Source organism: Mauremys mutica, chromosome 7 (genome assembly GCF_020497125.1).
Source record: "Mauremys mutica isolate MM-2020 ecotype Southern chromosome 7, ASM2049712v1, whole genome shotgun sequence".
NCBI classification, from domain to species: Eukaryota; Metazoa; Chordata; order Testudines; family Geoemydidae; genus Mauremys; species Mauremys mutica.
This window is the reverse complement of record NC_059078.1, coordinates 34,544,668-34,567,291: the sequence shown is the minus strand read 5'-3', so window position 1 is coordinate 34,567,291 and position 22,624 is coordinate 34,544,668. Positions and strand designations below refer to the sequence as shown.

The 22,624-nt window shown below is 41.9% G+C and overlaps 2 long non-coding RNA genes across 2 annotated transcripts in view; both read left to right on the top strand.

Moving 5' to 3' along the window:
* LOC123374749 overlaps positions 1 to 22,624 on the top strand; it is a 158,402-nt gene that overhangs the window by 9,392 nt on the left and 126,386 nt on the right. The gene's annotated exons all lie outside the window — the stretch shown is intronic.
* LOC123374750 lies at positions 12,109 to 14,895 on the top strand. The gene is made up of 3 exons (XR_006581184.1): positions 12,109 to 12,195; positions 12,832 to 12,914; positions 14,852 to 14,895. It is a non-coding gene; the product is annotated as an uncharacterized LOC123374750 (long non-coding RNA).

Here is a 22,624-nt window from a genome sequence, read left to right as displayed (position 1 = left end):
CTATAGAATACTATATTCTCATGGGTGCCCCTGCGCGGCCTGGGGCAAATAGCCCCACTTGCCCCCCCCCCCGGCCCCGGGTGGCCCTGGTGGTGTGTAACTGATGTGGCAAGCCAAGAGGTGTCCAGGCTATGAACTACTAAACTTAGAGGTGTCTTGCTCAGCCCTGGCAAGCCTCAACACCAATTAAGCACTGCCCTTGGGTGTAACATTATGAAAGGTTAAATAGGAGCTCTCAAGGGACCTTCTTTACATTGTTCTTCAAGTCCCCTATCGTGCCCCCTCTTATTTGCCACCTTGGCCCAGATCCTCAAAGGTATTTAGGTCTGTCTGTCTCTCATTGATTTTTTTTTAATAGGAGTTAGGCACCTAAGTCCCGTTGAGGATCTGGGCCTTTCTTACTAAACAGTATAGTCCCAATCTTTTTAATTTCTTCTCTGATAGAAGGAGAAAACATTGGAGATCAAATTCTGAGCTTTACCCTGCATGGGTGAAAACAAATGCTGCACTTGAAATATTATTATGGCTGTGGGTCTCTGTGCACCTCCACACAGCTACTTGTGCAAACTGTTCCTACAAAGGAGCAATATGCATAGAAGAAGGAATGATGCAGATGAGGCAGTGTCCATTTGAAAGCATCCAAGACCGCTACAACCTATCCAAAACTGCTCCTGCATAGCTCAGGGTGTGAAAGATTTGCAACATACCTCTTACAACTTCACCTTTTGGGTGTTGTGGGGAGCCAGCCTAGAGATGCAACCCTTGCAACCTTCAGGCCCCCTCATGGGCACTTCCTTTCTCATGTACTTGGAAGGGCAAGCCAGAAACTGGCCCTTGAAGTTCACATTTTTAATATGATATTTGAGTTCTACTGCTTAGTATTAAAATAGGTGAGTTTTCTTCCTACTATCACAGGGGTGGGCAAACTTTTTGGCCTGAGGGCCACATTGGGGTTGTGTAACTGTATGGAGGGCTGCGTAGGGAACACTGTGCCTCCCCAAACAGCCTGGCCCCTGCACCTAGCCGCACCCTCCCACTTCCTGCCCCCTGACTGCCCCCCTCAGAATTCCCAACCCATCCAACCCCCCGTGCTCTCCTGACCGCCCCCTCCTGGGACCTTCACCCCTATCCAACCCCCCTGCTCCCTGTCTCCTTACTGCCCTGACCCCTATCCACACCCCTGTCTCCTGACAGCCCCTCCTGGGACTCGCACCCCCATCCAACCTCCCTTTACTCCTCGTCCCCTGACCACCCCCTCCTGGGATCCCCTACCCCTAACTGCCCCCGGGATCCCACCCCCTTATCCAACCCCCCTGCTCCCTCTCCTCTGACTGCCCTCCTGACCCCTATCCACATCCCCGCCCCCTGACAGGCCCTCCGGGACTCCCACTCCCAACCCTCCCTGTTCCCCATCCCCTGACCGCCTGCCTCATTTTTGTTTTTTCAACTCTGGGTAAGTAAAATGTAAAGCAAAGAAATAACAGACCATTTTCCTGGCCCAGCCCCTGGGGGGGGGGGGGGGAAGTCTCTTCTGATGCCCGAAACATCCCAAATGTGCAACACGGAGATGGCTAGTGGCTTAAAAAAATCCATTGCTATGCTAATGAAGCTGTGGATATGGTTTAACTTTAATTTAGACCCCATTGTTTTCTTATTTTCATGAGGCGGCAATTTTCAGGTGGAGGGAGGGATAGCTCAGTGGTTTGAGCATTGGCCTCCTAAACTTAGGGTTGTGAGTTCAATCCTTGAGGGGGCCACTTAGGGATGTGGGACAAAATTAGTACTTGGTCCTGCTATTGAAAGCAGGGGGCTGGACTCAATGACCCTTCAGGGTCCCTTCCAGTTCTAGGAGATGGGTATGCCTCCATTATTATTTCTGTATGATTTAAAACATAACATAGATTTGACTGACAGAAAGCATGAAATATGTTGAAGGCACTTGAAGAACAGTCTTTGAAGCCCAGTGGCGTCTTTTGGAGATAACTGATGCTATGAGAAGGTGATGGGTTTTTTTTTTTAAAAACTTCTTTTAATTTAAAGTAATGTATCCACTGTATTCTTAAAAACATTGGGCTAGATACTCAGCTACTGAGAATCTGGCCAATATGCTTTATAGATTAAACACATTTTGGGAAAACCTTAGGGGTAATAAAGACATACTAATTTTAATGAGCCTGTTTCTACTGCATGCAGGGCCAGGGATACCATTAAGGCAAACTAGGCGGTTGCCTAGGGCACCAAGATTTGGGGGCACCAAAAAGCAGTGCCCCCAATTTTTATTTATTTATTTTACAGCATTCCTCCCCGAGCTCACGGTTGCTGCTCCACTTCTCCCGCCTCCCAGGCTTGCAGCGCCAATCAGCTGTTTGGCACCGCAAGCCTGGGAGGAGAATTAGAGCGGGGGCGGCGTGCTCAGGGAGGAGGCGGAGCAGAGGTGAGCTGGGGTGGGGAGGTGCCACACGGCTCCCTGGGGGGGGAGTTGCCATGGGGGGGGGCGGTGGGGAGCTGCCGCAGGGCTGGGAGGGGGGCGGCGCGCAAGGTGGAAGCTTCGCCTAGGGCACAAAACTTCCTTGCACCGGCCCTGACTGCATGCATCTATTTTTCTAAATACATCAGAATGGATGGCATCCTTAATTTAATGATCAGTAATCCACTTGCAATAGGTCCCAAGGGCAAATATGTAAGCTGTCATTCAGCCGTGTGTCTTGAAGAGCACTCCTGTTGCTGTTCTCATATCCTTTATAGACAATGAACATTAAGTAGTATTGGAGAATGGTTAGTGCAGACAGAATAGGAGTTGACTTCAGGGTTCTGTTCTCAGCCCTGATACTCAGTTATTATATGGCTTGGCCAAGTAACTTTTTTTTACTTTTCTTCTCTTTGCCTCTCTCTTTAAAATGAGGAGAAGAATAATCCTATTGCTCTTTCCAATGTTGTACTGAAAAGTAATTAGGGCTAATTCACTTAATGGCCTCCTTCCTAAACCAATCTGATGCAAAACCAGCATGAACGTGTGGTGATGTAATGTATGCCAGGACTGAGTTAGGAAATGTATGTGTGGAACCCCTGAAGCCAAGGCAGTGCTTGGGAGTTCCCCTCTGAACCAGCTGGTGCAGGGGGCTTGCAGTGTAGTCTCATTTAGTGAGTTTTGGTTCAGAGCTAGTGTAGGAAAGCTAAGTTTTATGCTTTATGTTGCCAATGCCATGGTTATTCAGTGGACACCTGATCCATAAATACTGAGCACCTTCAGGAATCAATAAAGGCCCTGGTTGATGAACTCCCAAGTACTTGAGTAGTCCCATTCACTCTTAGGAGACTGCTCATGTGCTTAAATGCTTTGCTTAGTCAGGGCTACAATCAGTAGAAGTTGGGGGTGAGGAGTACAGTGTTTCTCAACTATGGAGGGAATAATTTTAAAATCTAACTAAGCCTATCCATTGCAAATCTTGAAGGAGTATTTTTTAAAATTAAAAATATCACTATTCATACAAAGTATGTACACTCTATTGCAGCTTTGTGGTGCTGTTTGGGCATTGTGGGCGAGTTTGTTTTATATTCTGTAAATATAGTTATATCTAGAGTTTTTTGTTACCACCCTTTTCGACAGAGATAAATAGATGGTACTAGTATCATTGCATATCAGATGGATTTCAACCAAATTCTCTGATGAACACGATTGATGATTATACTTTTATTAGAGTTGGGTTCAAATCAAAACCTAGGATCCAGATCTACGTTCAAATGCCATGTGGCAGCTGTGGAGCAGGCTTATAATGGGTTGAATCTACCCACTGAATCTTAATACCATCACATTTCGGGAAAGGAAAATATAAATGAAGTGTAGTGTGATTTCAAATGAAACAACCAGCTTTTAACTTACCCACCCTACTTTTACCAAATGATTGATGTAAGTCACTGCTCTTGATCCCTTAATTCATGCAAAACTCTCTATTCAGAGAAAACTCATTGACTTCAAAGTCTGCAGGAACCACCAGGCCTCTATCTATCTCTAATGGAATTATGTCTGATAGACCAATAAGCATTGGTTTGTTTTTTTTGTAGTATATTTTAAAAGCATGTGAAGCTTAGCCTCTAACCAGACAGTTCCCTGTTTATTGGAAAAAGTCATAGTCAGGGTCTTATCTGGTTTCACCCAGTTTACAAACATAGCCCATTAAAACATGATTATATACAAAGTGGGCTCACGGACTGCAAGATTCCAGAATCTGTTGTTTATACTATACACAATTTAAAAACCCCAGAGAAAATGCTAGTAGCATCTCTTAAAAATGATTTTTAGGTTGAAAGTGCAGATATATTTTAGGACTGAAAAAGCATCTGAAAATCAATTGAGTAAATAAAGTGTCATGATTTCAAGCTGACATGGAGTTTAGTATAAAAAGTATTAGCTGGGATTTTTTTAACTCTTTTGATTTACGCAACCGTACGTCTGCTGTTTGCTTAAAATATAAAGTGATTGGCAGCAGCAGTTTAAATTAAATATCTAATTTATGCAGTATAAGACTATTTGAACAGGTAAAGAAGTTAATGGATTAGATTTATATGGAGGCTACTATTCCAGGAAAAATGCCTGCAAAAGTCAATTTGATATAAAGAAGTTTCATGGTGGGTTCCAGTAGAAATCTGCTTAATGCATTATGCTCTTTTTATTCATATACAAGGGTTCTTCAACCATCACACACACACACTGAAGGATTATGGATTCTATGACAAAAAATAAAAGCAATTCAAGATTGTTTCCATTGTGACGTTGCACTACTTTCTCATCTCGGTGCGATATCCCAGACCTCACATGCATTCTTGAAGGATAAAGAGAAGCAAAAGTAAACAGGGCTGTGAAGGAAACAGACAAGTGAGTAATACTTATTCACTAAGAGAAAACTTAGAATGCTTCCCAAAAATCTATAGCGTCGTCTTTCTGCAGATGCACAGCTGTCTCACAATTTAAACAAAAGCTTCCCCAGACCACCTATTTCCATGAATTATGCCCTATAAAACCTGCAGCCCCCCAGAATGATCCACCTTGAGTTGTGCAAATGTTGAGTAAGGGGAGTGCGCAGAGCCAGACCTAGTTGAAAAATAGGTTTGACTTGGACTAGCAAGGAAGCTACTCCTCTCCTCTGCTCCAAGTGCAACACTTTTGGCAAAAGTAGGGTGTGTAAGCTAAAAGTTGGCTGGTGCATTTGAATTTATAGTCTGACTTGTGCCTATGATTCCTCCTTGGCCTCTTCTCTACTATCCCACAAATAACCCTCATACCAATTCTGCCCCATCAGACATTTCTAAAATTACTCCTGGAGACACCTAACTGGAGATTAAACCAAGCAGGTGACAACTTAAAGTAACTCTCACATTTATTTTAGACATCAAAACTGTCTTATTTATATCCCTCGCTTAACTGTGTCTGAAATTCCCTTGTTAGGGCTGCTCTTATTCAGCTAACATTTAAAAATGAATTACTTGGACATATCCCCCCACTCCTTCTCCCTGAAAGTGTGTCTGGGGGAACCTTAGTTCTTAGACAGATGTTCTAATACAACGTTTAGTCAATGCTGTGGTGCTGGGTTTTGTGCCAAAATGTGGAGAATATTCAAAATCTAGTGATTGCGGGCTCACTTTAACTAGATAAGGCTGATGACTGTCTCAGCTACTGTTTTGAAGAGACCCTGATTGGTGCACCCTAAGCAGGGCTCTGTGTATTCCGTGATGCTATGGAACTTATATTTTGCCATGTGCCAGAATCTAAGCTTTCATTTAAAAAAAAAATCTTTTAGTCCTCATACTTGTGAAGATAACACTGAAATTGTGAACTGAGTTTAAGCAGTACTGTCAGCCCCAAGCATTAAAAAATCATGTCAGGCCCCCAGAATCATGCAATTGTGGTTTGTTTGTTTTTTTCCCTAAAAATCTCAGGATTTTAAAAATAAATTTTTGGGTCTTTTTATTTTAGCTTTAGGGTTCATGTTTTCAAACCTTTCTCCACAATAATGAAAGCTAGAAAGTTCCTCCTTTTAAAAAAAAAAAAAAAAAAAAAAAAAAAAAAAAAAGCTGAAATTCTCATAGTCACATGACTCCAGGAGCTAGGTCTTTAAGAAAAATACAAATATCATAAGACTCATAATAAAAATCACCAGAGTTGCCAATACCAAAAGCCAGTTTTCAGATGGGCTTTCAAATTTCCTTTTCTGTCTGAAATAGTCACAAACAGTTCAGAATTCTCATATATATTTACTCCACTAACAATGGGCAAATATTGAATATTTTAATTTTGTGCTACTGGTTAGTTACATAAGTCACATGGTGTGTTTACCATTTGGATACATGTTACTAAACACAGTTGAATTATGAATTAATCTTAGATCACAACATGCTATTCTAAAGTCACTGATTACTTAAGCATAGAATTAATTCTTTCACTAGTATTGGCACTAGTAAAGCTCAAGTGCTCAAATATTTGCAGAAAGAAAATGCAAAGCAGCTGCAAATATGGTTGAACTTACTTTTGAGTTCTAATGAACTTTTGCAGAGTTTTCTTCTGCTCTTGGCTCCTGGGGGTGGGAAAATACCAAAGAAACCCACCATAGTAGCATGAAACTTCAGTAAGGGGAACTACACAAAAATGAGGAAGCTAGTTAAACAGAAATTAAAAAGAACAGTCACAAGAGTGAAGTGCCTACACACTTTTTAAAGAAACCATAATAGAGCTCAAATTAAATGTATACCTCAAATTAAAAAATGAAGTGGTTAGGGACAAAAAGGCACCCTTTAAAAATTGGAAGTCAAATCCTAATTGTGGGAAATGGGACCATAAACTCTGGCAAGTCAAGTGTAAAAGTATAATTAGGCAGGCCACAAAAGGATTGGAAGAGCAACTAGCAAGAGACACACAAACTAACAGCAAAAAACATAAGTACATCAGAATCAGGAAGCGTGCCACACAGTCAGTGGGGCCACTAGATGATCAAAATGCTAAAGGAGCTCTCAAGGAAGACAAAACCATTGTGGAGAAGCTAAATGTATTCTTTGCATTGGACTTCACTGCAGGAGATGTGAGGGAGATTCCCACACCTGAGCCATCCTTTTTAGGTGACAAATCTGAGGAACTGTCCCAGAGTGAAGTGTCAACAGAGGAGGTTTTGGAACAAATTGATAAAACAGTAAAAAGTCACCAGGACCAGATGTTATTCACCCAAGAGTTCTGAAGGAACTTTAATATGAAATTTGCAGAACTACTAACTGGGGTATATAACCTATCACTTAAATCAGCTTCTGTACCAGGTGACTGGAGGATAGCTACTGTGATGCCAATTTTTAAAAAAGGCTCCAGGGGCAATTCTGGCAGTTACAGGCCATTAAGACTAACTTCAGTACCAGTAAAAATTGGTTGAAACTAAAGAACAGAATGATCAGACACCTAGATCAACATGATTTGTTGGGGAAAAATCAACACGGCTTTTGTAAAGGGAAATCATGCCTCACCAATCTATTAGAATTCTTTGAGGGAGGCCAACAAACACATGGACAAGTGTGATCCAGGTGATATTCTGGAAGTCCAAGTACACTATGTCTTTGACAAGGTCCCTCACCAGAGGCTCTTAGTTTGCTTAAGCTGTCATGGGATAAGAGAGAAGGTCCTCTGATGGATCAGTATCTAGTTAAAAGATAGGAAACCAAGGGTAGGAATAAATGGTCAGCTCTCAGAATGGAGAGTGGTAAATAGCAGTCTCCCAGGGATCCATATTGTAACATTCATAGATGATCTGGAAAAAGGGGAAAACAGTGAGGTGGTAAAGTTTGCAGATGATACAAAATTACCGAAGAGAGTTAAGCCCAAAGCTGAATGTGAAGAGCCAGAAAGGGAATCTCACAAAACTGGCTGACTGGGCAAGAAAATGTGAGGTGACATTCAGTGTTGATAAATGCAAAGTAATGCATATTGGGAAAACATAATCCCAACTATACATTACAAAATTATGGGCTCTAAATTAGCTATTGCGGCTCAAGAAAGAAATCTTGGAGTCACTGTGGATAGTTCTTTGAGAACATCTGCTTAATGTGGAGCAGGAGTAAAAAAAAAAAAAAAGCTAATAATGTTAGAAGCGATCAGGCAAGGGATTAGATAATAAAACAGATATCCTAATGCCACTATATAAATCCATGGGTATGCCACTCCTTGAATACTGTGTGCAGTTCTTGTCACCCCATCTCCAAAAAGATATATTAGAAATGGAAGAGATACAGCAAAGGGCAACAAAAATAATTAAAATGAGAAATATGATACAAAAAGTTTTAAAAGACTGGGCCTATTTAGCTTGAAAAGAGATGACTGGGGGGTGGGTGGGTATATGACAGAAGTCTATAAAATCATGAATGGTGTGGAGAAAGTGAAAAAGGAAGTGCTAATTACCCCTTCACATAACACAAGAACCAGGGGTCACGCAATGAAATTGATAGGCAGCAGGCTTAAAACAAACAGAAGAAAGTACTTCACAGAACATGCAGTCAACCTATGGAACTCATTGCCGGGGGATGTTGTGAAAGTGAAAGCTATAACTTGATTAAAAAAAGAATTTGATAAATTCATGGATAGGTCCATGAATAGCTATTAGCCAAGATGGTTAGGGATGCAACCCTGTGCTTTGGGTATCCCTAACCCTCTGACAGCCAGATGCTGGGACTAAACAACGGGATGGATCACTTGATAATTGCCCTGTTCTGTTCATTCCTTTTGAAGCATCTGGCATTGCCTGCTGTCGGAAGACAGGATACTGGGCTAGATAGTCTGACCCAGTATGGTTATTCTTATATTCTCTGCCACAGACTCACAAGCCCTTCTCCCCAGAAGGGATGATGTTTCTGTCTCGCCAAAGTCTCAGAAAAGATTTGTTTGTTTCCCTGTGTGGGATTGATTTTGCATAGCAGGAGATTATTTGTCCCTAGTCTTTAAATTGCTACTCTTTCCTGTATACCCCTTGAACCCTATTATTTTAGTAGAGACAACTGCATTATATTGTACGATGCATCTGTTCACTAATGTGCTTGTCAAACAGGGCTTTTCATTTTGTTTTTCTGAAACTAAATCCACTTATTTCAGAAGAAATTTTTATTTTTAAGAGTGGAAGGGGAGTTGTCAGCAAGGGTAGGAAGAGATTTTTGTTTGGTGTGTTTTGGTGTGGGTTGAGGGTCTCACTTCTCCTCCAGTCTATAAAATCACTTAACTTATTATTGTTTAACATGGAAGCAGACAAAATACCACACATGGAAATGCTACTTAGAAACATCAGTTATGTTTGCTATCTGATTATACTTGCAGAAAGTGGTAAAATATCTGCTTCTATTGGCATAATAATTGTATCTGACTGCGTCTTGCTGAAGAGATCATAAAATGTATGTCAGTCACATATTTTAATCCTGGTGGTTTTTTTCGTTTTTTTTTTTCTGTAGCAAGATTTATTTTTGTGTGTGGATCTTTAAAGCCATTTTGGAAGCAAAATACAGTCTTCTAAAAATTGCGTAAATCAATGCAATTTCTGTAAAAGCTTTCTGTTCCTCCCTAAAAAATCCCGTATTTGGTGAGAAAGAGACTAGTAGAGTATTTATCCCTATCTGAATTTTTATTAGGTGTGTATGGGTTGGATAAGAAAATACCACCTTTATTACCAGAAAGCCCATGATTGGAGATGCCCAAAATTGGGCCAAACGCTTTGGCAAATATGTGTTTTTTGCCGTTTGAAAATGAGGAAAAAAAAATCCTGTTTTTCCTGAGCTCAGACATATGAATTCCACAAGGGTTCTCTTCTTTGACCTTTTGTTTACATATCTCACATTTTCCAGGTGTGCTTTCCCTGATGATATTTGTATTAGTGTATTTACAGTAAATGTGCCCTTGACTGTCCCACAATCTCTCTCCAACATACATTCTGTCGTATTATATTCAATTCAGATGAAAGCTAAACCTAAAGAGCTTAAATTCCAGGTGTCAGTGTTTTTAAAATGGAACTACTGTTCCTGCGGAATGTGTTTGAGGCAGGACACTTCATTGCCAGCTAAAGAACTATGGGTCTAATCCTGCACTCCTGACTTAGGCCACACTCCCACTGATGTCATTGGGAAGCTATGCCTGGGAAGCGAGTGCAGGATCAGATGTAATAATAGTTTGGAAATCACAGCAAATAGGGGGTCAGTGATGGTATTCACTATACAGTAGAGATATTAACAATGTCTGAATGATGGCAACACTTTGCCAGGAGCCAATCCCACCATGTTGACTTTAATGTTAACAGGATTCAGATATCGGCAACAGCATGATGCTTATTGAGAACTTTTGGGAGAAAGGTCCTGGTCACCTTCAGCACTGTGAACCTGCCCATGGCTAGTGTTCAGCATGTCCCAGTGCTTCCTGCCCTGGCTGCAGCTCCACAAACCTGCCTGTTCTCGGGGACCCACTGCCTGCATAGGAGGTATTGGGCTGGGGCACCCATATCTCCACCCATCAGAAAAGCCCCTGACAGAGGCCCAGTGCTGCCAGCTGGGAAGGAAGGCAGTGGGCAGGGCAGCAGTGGGGAGGGGGGCTGCTGCCCTGTGCTGGGGCTTATCCGTTCCTGATAATAACACTGTGGGGCTGCATGGTACCTCTTTCCATGGGCGGCTCCAGGCACCAGCACGCCAAGCGCATGCCTGGGGTGGCAAGCCATGGGGGGCACTCTGCCAGTCGCCACGAGGGCGGCAAGCAGGTTGCCTTCGGCAGCATTCCTGCGGAGGGTCCGCTGGTCCCGTGGCTTCAGCGGATTTCCCACAGGCATGGTGCCTGCCGTGCTTGGGGCGGCAAAATACCTAGAGCCGCCTCTGCCTCTTCCTGTGCTCGCCAGGCTGTGTCCTGCCCTGGGGAAGGAAGAAGGAAGCTGAAGGGGAGGGCAGAGACACAATTTAAAGGTTCTGGGGGGCATGTGACTGCTCCACAAAGGTTTTCAAGCTGTGGAACTGCCCCCCTGGGGGGATACAGAGGAATGTTCTGGCAGCTCAGGCCAGTGACATGGGGCAGCTTGGCAAAGGAGGAAGGGCTTTAAAAGAGGGGTGCCCAACCCAGCTCCCTTAGTAGAAGCTATGGGAGAAGAACAGCTCTCCAAGCCTCAGCTCCCATGGAGGAGTGTAGCTGAGAACAGGGACTGCTCACATCACCACAGCTAGTCTGAGTCCCCTGAAGGGAAGGCAGGCAGGGCCCTGAATGACTAGCTTGTACTCATTCCAGTGATTTGCCCAAGGGCGTTGAGCTGGACTGCAGCTTGCTAAAGGCTCCTAGAAGGAAGAAGGGCCTGCAGCATGTTCGACTGTTCATTTGTCTTCCTTTTTGTCCTCTTTGGTGGACTGTCATAGGCCAGTAAGAGGTAACAGGCCCTGGCTGTTCAGATTAATTAGCTGCCTCCTGGTAGGGACTGTTTAGCTCACCTGGGGCCAACTCAATTAGTCGTCAGTCCCAGCTGGTGAGGGACTAGCAGCTTCTCACAAAGAAAGGAGCTCATACTAGTGGAAGGAAGCTGTAAGGAGAGATGGGATGGTCTGCAGGCTTTCTTCAGTTAGTGCAGGGGAGCTGCCTGGAACAAGGAGGCTTAGGCAGCGGTGGGGGGCTGCCAGCTTCCCCAGATGAATAAAGAAGCAGGAACAAGCTGCTGGAAATTCCTTGGGGAGGCCTCAGAGTTCCCTGGTTCTGAAGGAAGCATAGAAGCACTGCTGAGATTCAGGGGTATTACCCTGGACCCTGCTCTTCTGTATACTGGGGAAACCCCTGTTGGACTGAAAGAGACAAGCCCAGGAGGAGATACTAAGTATGTGGGACTGTTGCTTAACCCCAGGATGGGAAGGACCCCAAGTTTCTTTGTTTAGGAGAGGACACGGGGGAAGTGCAGTGTTCCTCCACCTGGATGGGTGAGCTGTGTGAAGGGAGAAAAGTATGGGTGGACAGCAAACAGTAAGAGTCACATTAGAACTCTTAAGTGGGGACATCTGCGCTTTTTCTCTAAGACTGTGACTGGGCAGGTTTGAAGCCTGTATGTAAATACAGGAGCCAGTGCTAGTAGTTTTTGGTTAAAAGGGGTACCTAGTAGGGCCCAGCCAGAGGGTTGAATCTCCCACACCCGGACCTGTGCTGCTGACTGGACACTGATGACTACAGCCCTGGTGAGTAGGGGGCCCTGTCACACCCTAAGGTGCTGTGGGAGGCTAAAGAGGTTTATAAATGAGACAATATAAACTATGTTCTAGAATATAGAGGTGAGGGATGAATGCACCTATGAATTCCGGGACTTTGCTGACTTCAGGCACCCAACTGTGAGTGGGGGAGGAGGGGCAGCAGAGAGACAGAGAGGTGAGTGGTGTATTAAAGGGACACCTGTAGGGCTCAAGCTAGTTCTGTTAAGAGGAACCCCTAGAAACTGAACCCAGCCCTTGTTGCTGCTAATGCCACCTGACAGAAGGGTTACACTAGTTAAAGGGCAGTTCACATATACTAAAAATAATAAACTGCCAGCATAGAACACCTCCACTTTATGTATCTCTAATGTGTGTCTAGAGAAAGTCTCTTCATTTACAGCCAGAACCTTGGACTTCTCTCTAAAATTGTTTTAGATCCTCTCTTTTACTGCCTCTGAAATTCAGTCTGACCTGAAAATTGTCGGGATTAGTCTGGAGGCAAGGGAGACTGTTGCTGTGAAGTTTTAAGAAAATTCATCAAATGTTCTTGAGCTACGGGTCACTTTTAGTGACCCCAGTTTGAAATTTTGGCTCTGTCTTGCTTGTTGTTTGTTTCCCTTTTAGGTCAGAATGGTGTATTACTACCCCTTCAGACTTTTCCACGTTCTAAGAACTTAAATTCTGGCTATATTTGAAGGAAAATTATTGTAAGTAAGCAAAGCTAGTAACAATTTTTGTTGTGAGACCAATCCTACTTCTCTCCTATTAATGTCAATGGGAGGGCTTGTTGCCAGTGACTGCTGGGAACAGGATTAAGACCATGGGCCAGATTTTCAAAAGAGTTCAGTGAGCAGCATCTATTATTCTCAGCGGGAACTGCTCAGTCCTGAGTCCTTCTGAATGAAGTAGACACATTTTCGAGTGCCTCAATGAGAGCACAACGAAGAGTGCTAGGGGTGATGCCGCACCCCCAGGGTTGAAGTGGTTTCCGTTATATAGAGGGTTTACAGTTTGATTCAATGGCTCTCAGCATAAACTGTTCCAGCATCCCTATGCTGGGTTAGAGCTCTTTTTAAAATCTAGCCATGTATGCTTGTGTGATCATGTTTATTCTTTCTCATCTGCATCCAATAGATAGAGAATAACATGTCCCTCAGAGTTAAGTGCTAAAAGAACTCTTCCCTTAGTGCAAGTGGAACAGTCCTACCTATTTGACACTTTAGGGCCAGGGATCTTGTGTTGACTTGGAGTGTGTGTGTGTGTGGGGGGGGGGGTGCTTTACTGTTGAGAAGTATAAAATGAGTAAATTCAGTAATTTTTTAAATTAAAACTGGAATCTTTAGTAGTGTCTAATGGCTTTTGTCCCTCCAGATGTACCCATATCACATGACACCACAAAATTTGAAATATTGCTAGATATACGTAGGCAAGAATCTGTTTTCAAGGGCTGGAATAGTAAAATGTCTAGTTTTCAAACCATACACACTTATTAGACATGATTGTCTGTGGAATGATTGGGGGAGGAAGAGACTTGGCAAAGAAGAATTTTTGTTGTTGACCTTAGAAGTGACCTGAGGCACTTCTCAAAAATGAAAGGCATCTCTAGGATCTGGCAAAATGCCTTCCCCTGCATCACCATAAAAAGGTCTCCATTGCTGAGGGAGAAGGAGCATTGGTTGGCTTTCCAGAAGGGCTAACTGAGGATCAGAGTTAAGTGATTTGTCAAAGGTGACCTAGAAAACGTGTAGCAGAGCTGGCCTGGAAACTTGATTCATGGAGCTGCGGGCCCAGATTTTATTGGCTATGTATTAGTGCCTTGCATGCAAGTTGGTTCAAATCCCTGCACTTACGCAGACCGTGAACTTGTTTTAATAATGCTTACCTTTGGAAAGTGCTTTGAGAGCTATAAATGACAAAGTTATGTAAATGTAAAGCACTATTATTAGCGACACTTTTAAAAAAAAATGGTGTAGCTGAGGCCCAGAGAGATTCAATAACTTGTCTGAGAGGCATTGGGGCTTAGAGGTGTAGGCCCTGGGTGCAGGGCACACGTATGCAGTAAAATTAGCTGCACAGAGAACATGCAGATGTCAGATGCACACCGAGGTTGAAACTCACTGTATTGCAGAGGGGTAGTGGCTTGGTGTAAGTCTGAAATTCCCCACCGAACGATCAAAGCGAGCACTGACTTAGTGTGTGGTCCATAGTTTGCAACTAATCTCATTGTGTGTTGTCGCATTTTCCAGAGGTGTAAAAGATGACTGCATCTGCCATGTGATGTTCTGAAACGGTTTTATGTGGACCATTGTTTCTGGGGCAGTTTGGAGCCTGAAAGTTCTTTTGTGGGATGGGTAATCAGGTGTGTGTATGGGACATTAGCATTATCGCAAGTATTCTTCCCAGTGTGCCTCAGGATTGGATGAGGACACTTTAAGAGTTTTAGACTGATCCCCAAAAGGCTTGCAAAATTTGGAAAGTTTCTGGTGTGCCTCATGAATTAAGTTCAGGTTGGTTGTGGCTCAGTTGTGCTCATGAGCCATGTGCTTACAAGGTGTATATGTGCGCGTGTGCACATCTAGATTTGGGTGGGGATATATGTGCTAGAGTTAGCAACCATTGAACAAGTGTTGATTTTTTGCTCCAGGTACGATTCGCATAGCAGCATTGAGAGCCGCGCACAGAGACTTGGTACGTAAGCTGCCCAGCCTTGTGTATTTCAACACATCACAACAATCTTAACTCTGACCCAAAAGAGATACTATTCTTTCATCAGTAATCACAAAGCATAAGCACAGTGACCTTCTGAAAAGAAATATAAAAATAGTAATATGTAGTTTCATGGCACTCATTGATCATGCAAGACTCCCAACAAAATAAGGTGTATTGATAAATATCTTGATTTTAAAGGGGAGATAACACTATTCCTTAGAAGGAAATATTTAAACACAAAAATCAAGATAAAAGCAGCGTACTATGTAACCTCCCAGCAATCTGGGTAGGTTAGAGTAAAAGTTGTTGTTGTGATGGAAATGTGCATTCTTAACATGTACAAAAATATGTTCATGAATATTGCGTGTGCCATGCAGGATCTACTCAGAATTACATCTATTGTTCTTGAAATACTTATAGAGTACAACACTGCACCAGTCAAACTTAATTTCCCAGATACAAAAAATTCTTTGGACTGCAGCTCTGGAACCACTGAGGCAACGAGTCTCAAATTTTAAGGCCAGAAGGGACCATCATGATCATCTAGTCTGACTTCCTGCACATTGCAGGCCACAGAGCCTCATTCATCCACTCCTGTAATAGACCCCAACCTCTGGATGAGTTACTGAAGTTCTCAAATAATGATTTAAAGACTTCAAGTTACAGAGAATTCCCTCACGCACATTTTCTATAGTGGTTAAACCACACTGCCTCAAAAGCTACTTGGAAAAGTCAGAGTTAGCTTCCTTCAAATGAATGAGAGGCAAGGCATCCGGTATGCTACTACTCTATCTGCTTGTTTGTTTTTAATGCCTAAAGTATAAGTAAGTGGCAGAAAACTGAAAAGCAGTAACAGAAGTTTACCGGAGATTCACATAGGTGCTGAAAGCTAATATATTTCCTGTATTGCATCTAAAGCTATTTCACTCACTCTGGCAATGTGACTATCTCTGGGGATGAATGCAGCAGCCTTTTAATAACACACAGCAAACCTGCACAATGGCTTAGGGCAGGATGTGAAGAGTTTGATATAGTCTGGCAGACTGCATCTACCCAAGCTGGAATTTGGTCAGGAGATTTGGCTTGGTAGCGACTCCTCTGACGGGACCAAATGCTCTGCATGGAAAAGCTATAGAAGATCAGGATGGTTCTGCTGTATGTGGTAAGGCTGGGTGTGGAGATCCTATGCACAGAGACTTTACACACCCACATTTCATGGAGCTCAGCAAGGCATCAGTCTCTACAGCATGCCCATGGAAGGAGACCTGAGGGTCAGGACATGGGGGACTTCAGCTGCATTGAATCACTGAGGAAGAAGCTGTACTGGGGCCATCTTGTGGCCCATAGACTAGGCTTCAGCCCTGAAGCCTCCTAAGGTTGCAGTGATGGCTGTGGAAAGGCTCCGCTCCCTGATTGGGATGTATATGTATAAGACATATTCTATCTGCCCTCCTCCCCCACCCAAAATAACACCCTGTGTTGCCTTGCACACAGCACTGGTTGTGCCCAGAGATCAGAATTTGGCTCACAATAAGTGCTATGGAAACAACCATGAGTGCACTGAACTTTGGTTTTGTCTCATCTGGAAAGATAATCCCTAATGCAGAGGGGCTCAAACCAACCTCTGGACCTGAAGTCTACTTTGTTTTTTTCTTTTTGTTTTCTTTTCTGTTTGTTTGGGATGGGGAAGGTGGACGGGGGGGGGGGGGGGGGCAGGCAGGGTTGGGGATTGCAGTTCTGATCTGCCACTGTTTCTATAATGGGACAAGTCAAACTTCCAACCTGAATACCTTCAAATGTCAAATTTTAGATCCAAATTTTGCAGTTTAGGCACCTCCAGAGTTACTAATCACTGTGTTAGAGTTTTTTTAAAAAATGCCAAAAAGATTTAAACTATCACAGGTAGTCTAAAAATCAGTTGAGTCCCAATTTGTGTTGATTCTTATTAATCTGCTTGCATTGCGAAGAGACACCTGAAGGATCAAAGTTTGTCTTTTAGGCTCTTAAATTGACTTGGGAACCCTTAAAATGTCTCATTTTAGGGTAGTATGTTCAGTGCTCAATTTAATGTCTCTAATCTCAGTGCAATTTACAGTTGTAATAAATATCATGAAATTAATGTTGCCACTTCAAATACAAAGGGACAGCAAACTAATTTGAGAGAATTTTATCAACATGCAATTGTCTTAACAAAAACAGCAATACATCATGTCAATATGCTTAGAAATATTTATCTTTTGGGACAGCAAAATCATTTGCAGAATGTTTTAACTGCTAAATAAATACTTTATTGGCAACTTCTGAGGCATCATAAATGCAGTCAATATAAACACAGCAATGTGGAAACCAGTTCCAATCTCAGTTCAAATGAGTGCTGGCTAGTTCATGGCAACACAGTATAAGCATTTGGAAAATCTGATTTCTTCCTGCTATTATAAGTAAGCTTACTTAGTTTAGTCGCAAATTCTGGCAATGAAAAGCTCCTCAAGCTTGCAAGCCTTGTGATACAGCTGGTCAGCACTGGGCTGAACCACAGTTCTTGTAACTTAATTCAACTTAATTGTTTAAAATTGAATCCAGTGCTTGTGAAAGGAGTTGAATTGATAGACATGGAGACGGACAAGGGTTGTCTGCCTGGCTACAGAACAAAAACGTCATGAGCAGTGGGTAGCGCAAGCTTTCTCCATACTTTCTTGCCAACGTACTTCAACTCTGACCTGGAGGAACGTCGCTCCCACTGTTCATTTCTCCTTAGTGTCTTTGCTGAGGCTGCCAGTGAAGATGCTGGTTGTAGTGGGAGTTTTAGAATATGGGCAGCTGTCCATTAGAAATAAAACAAGATTGGTTTAGCAGAAGTCATTGAACAGCTATCAGAGGGTAAGAACTCTCGCTGGCTACTACTCTCATTGGCCACCAACATCTGGTCTGGGTTTGAATCTGTGACCTAATGATAAAAGGTTCTGTATCTCCTTTCCAAGTTCTGAGCCATCCAGTCACACTCACTGCTTGTTTAAAAACTCAGATTATGCCTCTTGCATTGTAATTATTGTTACTACTGCCTAGCACGTTCGATCTTCATAGCACCAGTTGATATTCTGCAGTTGCCTCTGGTTAAATAACTGGTAACAGGCATGTTTTTTACACCACACATTTGTCAGTATCTGTGCATTTAGACATGCACTTTATATTTGACTAATACATATACAATACATTTTAATATAGTCAACCCATGTAGGTTAAATAACCACATTTCCATTAATAAAGATTCCTATTTAAAATGTTCCAAATAGTATTCCAAGGATTTTACTCATGCCTATGTATATTTATAGGCATGCAGTGTCGTAAACATGTTTGAAGGAGTATCTTTTGTCAATAATCACTATGAATTTTCCATTTCTAGTCTTCACTGCTGATTGCTTCACTTGCTATTAGCCTTGTAATTGGGAATAATTGAGTGCCCTTTCTGAGGGCTCAGGAGGGGATTTTTTTTCCTGATATTCCTACGCTTATCCACCTCACTCCGAGGATTTGTTGTGTGTTTACAAAGGAATGCTTTTCCTTTTCTCTGGCCACTCCTCTTCTCCTCCCCCCACCCCACCCCCGGGTTAAAAACAAACTCTACTTGTGATGTTTCTAACACTGTTTTCTAAAAGATTTTTAAATGATAGAGTTGTCGTCAAACCATTCCAGACACACCCAGTTTATTGTTGTGATTTGATATTTTTATTCAGCACCTTAAGAGGTTTGTTTTTTTTCTGTTTTGGAGTTTCCTGTGGGACCCATCATCACATGGTACTCTATAGAGCAAATAAAACTGGTCTTTCCTCCAGGTCTGAATAATCTATTCAAACACTGCACAGCAAGGGGTGACAATAAAATGGGTGTGGGGGTATAGGTAGGAGGAAAAGGCTTACAGCAGAAACTGATCACTATTTTTTTATGGATCTTGTAAATTTAAAAACATAAATTAGCAAGTGAAGCTCCTTTAAAGACTGGACCACTAGTGTCCCTACAAGATTCTGCAACTATGTAAGTATAAAGGGTGTGAGAAATAACAGCAGCCAAATGAGGGAACTTTGAAATAGGAGGCTATCACGTTTCCACTTAAAAAAAAAAATTCAATTTCATGTTTTTCTTTTTGAAAATAGGCTTACTGAATCTAAACTAGCACTGTTTTGGAGTTGAAAATATCTAATTTTTCCAACTTTGTATTTTGTAAAGAGACATTTTATTCTGGGAAAGATCAGTTTTTTACATTAAAACATAATTTTTGCATGTTTCAGTAGGAAAAGCTTCATTTCATGAAAAGCCTATGAAAAGCAAACTTGGGGGCTATAGAAAAAAATCAGTATTTGCTCAGTGCAAGTAACTAATTCTTCCCCCTACACCTTCTTATTACCTGTATAACTCTCATTTCCATTAACGGGAATTTTCTATAAAGAGTGTCCCATAAAGTTATGATTACTACCTCTGAAATTCTCTCTCTTTGGGAGGTTTTAATTTCATAACATTCTAGTTGTCAGTGAATCAGATCACACAGCAAAACAGAACACAGTTTACAGTACTATTTAAGCGGATTTTTTCATGTCATTATTTGGAACATGCAAAGATGCCAAGTCCAATACTGTTCCCTTATTTATACTAATGGTGGCATCTTTGCAAGGGAAAAATGGGGGAGGGGGGAAATATGCTTGTCTTGAAGCTGGGATAAGTCTATAAAAAGTAGCAAATAATTATCCAGGACAATTTAATCACCTCAGAAAGGTAGTTTAGATTTTGTCATTAAACCAGCAAAAAGAAAGCATTATCTAGGTAACCGGGTCTGTAAAATATATCCCTATGGGATCGGGGGAGTAGATGGCTTAGGAATTTGGTAACGGGTAAAAGATTTCATACTTCCAGATTGTCAGATCCATCCCAGATTAATGACTGAAAATCGTTGCCATCTGGTGGCGGCTGAGTGACTGATGTGAAATGAGTTTTGGTCCCAATGAGTTCCCAGTGGACAAGTGTCCAAATTACAAGACTATCACCAATGCAATGGGCCCTAGGTGGAAATGGTGTTGGCAGTCTCATCAGTGAGAAGACTGAATGAGAATGGAGACTGAAATATCTCCTCTGGAGAACAATCCATGGTCTAGGACCTCTTTTTAAAGCTCACTGGCTGGGCAGCAGGGGGAGGCTTGTACTTTAGTTGCACATGCTATCCCTGATGAAATAGAGGACTTTGACACAATGGCCATCAAGGGGACCAATCTAAAGGGAATCTAACTGAGGAAACCTCAACTAAATCTGCATCTGTGCTAGTGTAAGACTTTCCCAGGATGTACCGATTAGAGGTGTTAGGGAAGCTATTTCCATGTATCGGGAATTCTCCTGGCTGGACTACCTTACTTGCCTCCAAGATGACCTGTATTGTAACTCATACTCGGAGCACATTTTCACTATTTTCAGCTGTGCTCTGTCAGATTGGTGAGTTGTATTTGGTGTAGGGATTATACCTTCTTCCAAAGGATACTGAATTTCCTAGATTATCCATTTGACTGCTCGCTTACATTTCAGAGTTTACTGTTAATCTTGCCTTTCCTAGTGAGGAGGGAGGAAATGAGGCTGAACAGGAAAGAAGTGAAGGGACTTATGAAAGTCCTCTCACTCCAACAATGAGTGAGGATCCCATTTTCCAAAAGAATAGGATTTCATGCTGGCTAGCTGACAAATATAAAATGAAACACCTGTGTGGAAGAAACGTATAGCTAGCTGCATGCGTGCCATTGGTGATCTGTTGGCAACCCACTTGTTAATTGCTTTACTTGACTTGGGGAGTGGGTAATCCTCTAAAATGAGCTAATGCCCAGGAGATGGTTTAAGTATTTTTATTTTGGTTCTTGTTTATCTGATCTCCTCATCCTAAAGAAACAATATGTGACCTAACTCTGGTGACTCAATTCCCTCTATGGGTAAAGCTTCACCTTCTGCATTATTAATGAACAAACATAGTTGGAGCACCAGAGAAAACAAGTTGGCAATATTGGATCAGGGGAAACATATTAGTGACTGTACTGAAGACTGAACATGATTGCTATGAAGAAGTCATCCATGTGACGTTTCAAATGTTCAATGCAATAGGAATGAGGGCCCGTGGTTAGTTGGATGCTATGGCAACATACTGTATGTAAGAATAATGGATAACACATTTGTCTACCATCTGAGGAAAGACTTGCAATTTCGAGAGCTATGAGCAAGTTGGGTAATTTTTCCTCATGTGGGATATAACTCAATCTAATACATGAGGCATTTAATGTGTACCACAGACTCTTGTGATTTGATTTTTTTTATTTTTTGGTTAAATAATGTACATAAAGGGAGGGGAAAAAATCCTTCCACACTCTAGCAGATCACTTATTTCATAGTGTGAGCAGTTTCTCTCATTGTTTGAAGCATGATTAAAAACATCAGAAGAATGCTGTATTGTACAGGGGAAGATGAACATACATTCTAAATGACATGTATCTTTCACAGATGTGCCTGGGAAATGTATTGTGTTCATAATTGGGTAGACAACTGATTTGAGGCAAAAGTTGACTCAGTCCAAAAATCCATTGAAATAGCCCATGTTGCTAGGGGTTGTTGGTAATTAATAACTAGAATTTAATTCCTCATTTTAAAGGACTTTTGCTTAACTGAACAGCCAGGAAGAAGCCAATGGTGAGATTCTTCAAAAAAGAGGTGACTATTTTTAGGCATTAACCTGAATTTTAGGCTATTTTGTCCATGTTAAATCTCAGCCTTTACCTAGCTAAAACTCCAGCTTCAGCCCCTATTCAGCAAAGTATGTGGGCATGTGCTGAAGTCCCAGTACTTCAGCATGTTCTTACCATGTGCTTAAGGGCTTTGCTGAACAGGGATAGGGTTAAGCGTGTTGCAAATGCAGGGCCTTTGGTGGTCATAATAGGTCAATGGCAATTTGGCCTGAGTAGGACTTGAGGATTGGGTCGACTCTAGCTTTTTCTTATTCGTGTAAAGAATGGTAGAACAGTATGAAAACAATATAACAGTTAGAACATCTTGGGTCTAATTAAGCAACTTTTTGTGGTTCACACTAATTTATTTTAAAAATATTTAAAATCCATAGCAATCACATGCCTTTTAAGGCAAAGGAAGGTTAAATTTATTTTGTGGAAAAATTAGTACTAATCTAGAATTAAGAAAAGAGTGATTCCTTCCAATTTCTTTTAGGCTATGGAGGTTAAAAACCCACCACCACATACAGAATGAGATTTACACACACAGTTCTACTGATGCATTACTGTCCACGGGAAACCCAAACATCTTCCCAGAATCAGACAGACAGACCTCTATGGCCTTTCCCACTAGCTACAAACTACTTAGAGAAAAATGACAAATCATTTTATTAAGTTGAATTCTCTCACATCATTTGCCAAATATTTGAATCACCAATATACCCTGAATCTTTTCATGTTAGTTATATGAATGTTAATTACACACTAGACACTTTCTGGACAATTTTATTCTGTAAAGGGGAAAAACTCGCTAGCAGGGATATTCACACCGCACAAGGAAGAACATGTTACATTAGGCTAACCTACCTGATAAGCTGCAACTGAGGGAGAGCCAGGGATGGAAAGGGTGATTGATGCAGGAGCCTGACTGGGAAGGAACAGGGAGGGCTAGTACAAAGCCAGGAATT